Source organism: Bos indicus x Bos taurus, chromosome 9 (genome assembly GCF_003369695.1).
Source record: "Bos indicus x Bos taurus breed Angus x Brahman F1 hybrid chromosome 9, Bos_hybrid_MaternalHap_v2.0, whole genome shotgun sequence".
Classification (NCBI taxonomy): domain Eukaryota; kingdom Metazoa; phylum Chordata; class Mammalia; order Artiodactyla; family Bovidae; genus Bos; species Bos indicus x Bos taurus.
Genome location: NC_040084.1, coordinates 78260784 through 78263195, shown reverse-complemented (window position 1 = coordinate 78263195; position 2412 = coordinate 78260784).

The window sequence follows — 2412 nt, the reverse complement described above, 5'->3', positions numbered from 1 at the left end:
TTCAGTGCAATGAAAATTCAATCTCTTGTTTTTGCTATTAATTTTACAGTACTTAATTGGAGCTTAGGATATATATGAGTTCACATATTTATAAATTCTATTTAAGGTGTAGCTCTGATGAGATGAGCATGCTGTGCTGTGCTTAGTTGCTCAGTCATGTCCAACTCTTTGTGACCCCAGAGACTGTAGCCCGCCAGGCTCCTCTGTCCATAGGGATTCTCTAGGCAAGAATACTGGAGTGGGTTGACATGCCCCCCCTCCAGGGGATCTTCCCAACTCAGGGATCAAATCCAGGTCTCCCACATTTCAGGTGTATTCTTTACCATCTGAGCCACCAGGGAAGCCCAAGAATAATGCAGTGGGTTACCCTATCCTTTCTCCAGGGATCTTCCTGACCCAGGAATCGAACTGAGGTCTCCTGCATTGCAGGCAGATTCTTTACCAGCTGAGCTACCAAGGAAGTCCAAGATGAGCATGGTCTAAGTCAAAAAGTTAGCAGTGCAAAGGGAGGGTGATCCCTTGATAGATTATGCCAAATAAATACAATTACTGTTTCACACATATAAATTTAGGGAAAATAAACTCAATTACAATTTCACACAAATGTAATATTTTAATGACATACACTACTTCCAAGAGGTTGAAAGAAGGTAAAATACAGAAGCAACATATCAGCTGTAGATATGGATAATAAGATATAGGTTACTAAGGAAACTAGAATATCTTGATAATCACTTGAAATTTGATTTGATGTAGGTATTTTAATCTTTAAAATTCAATTTGCAAAATTATACATATATTTCTTTTTTACCTGGAATTTCCAGTTCTGTCTAATGAATTCAGTTTGCCTTGACCTTTGAAAACTGATTTTAAAAGCTATCGTAACTGATGATCAAGGTTATTATTCATTTGCTGCATGTCATTTTAACCCTCATTTTTAACAATAATTTTTCAAAAGTTGCTTAGATGGTAAAGAATCTCCCTGCAATGCAGGAGACCCAGGTTCAATCCCTGGCTTGGGAAGATCCTCTGGAGATGGGCATGGCAACCCATTCCAGTAGTCTTGCCTGGAGAATTCCATGGACAGAGGAGACTGGCGGGCTATAGTCTCTGGGGTCACAAAGAGCTGGACATGACTGAGTGACTTTCATGCACACACAGATATTTTAATCTTTAAAATTTTAATTATAAAATTATACATATATTCCTTTTTAGCCTGTAATTTCCAGTTCTGTCTAATGAATTCAATTTGATGTGACTTTTGCAAACTGAGTTTTAAAGTCATCTTAACCTATGATCAAAGTTATTGTTCAATTGCTGCATCTCATTTTAACTCTCTTTTTTAACAATAATATTTCAAAAAGTACTGTGTAAAAATGATCTCCCACAACATCATTAAATTTTCTGTCGTAACAATTAACATGCCTGTTTGTATAATATTCAGTCTTTTCTATTGATAGAATCTGTAAGGCAAAAATCATGTCTTCTTCATTATTTTATTCCTAATAGCTACAACAGTTATTAAAGCACAGTAAATATTTCATAAACTTAGTAAGTATAATCAAATAAGGAGAGGGTCAAGTCTCTTAGGAAACATAATTTAAGATAGATATTTTTGTAGGACAACTTAAAGCAGTTTAGCATCTCAAGCATAAGCAAAGTATATAATTTATGCTGGATAATAACCGTGGAAGTTACACTGTACAAACAAAGACCTCACAAAAGAAATATTGTAGGGTCTAACAAATGAAGGGAATAAATATAAAACTTGAGTCAGCATCCTGTTTTCTTTTTAAGACCAATTAAATTCTAGCCAGTTTCTGTACCCTGATTTCAGTTTGTTTTACACAATCACAGAAAGGTGTTTCCATTTTAGACTATCATTTACAGATTGAGGAAAATCTAACATAAAGTCAGGGAGCTGGAGCTCCTAAAAATCCCATATTCTAAGTCAAGTCTAAGACTTAAAATTTCAGGCCAATGAACAAATAGATGCTGTGTTCCTTTTGAGATTGACTTAGGGCCAATATGAAACCTAAGATAAAAGCTAAAATATACATATTGAGAGAGGTGACATAGACGTTTGCAAATAACATAAATCCAGACCCCAGAAGTTCAAAACCAGTACAGACTTGAGGTGAAATCAGATTATTCTCAATCAGAGGCTGTTCTTTTCTTCAGTTCAGTTCAGTCACTCAGTTGTGTCCAACTCTTTGCAACCCCATGAACCGCAGCACGCTAGGCCTCCTGTCCATCACCAACTCCTGGAGTCCACCCTTTTCTTACTCTTTATATAAATCTTGTTGGATTTGAGGCAGCTGATTCCTCAGGTATTGACCACATCCAGAAAGTTCTTTAAGTAAATTTGGCTTCAATTAAGTGAAAGAGAAGTTCTTAGGAGATTCTCATATT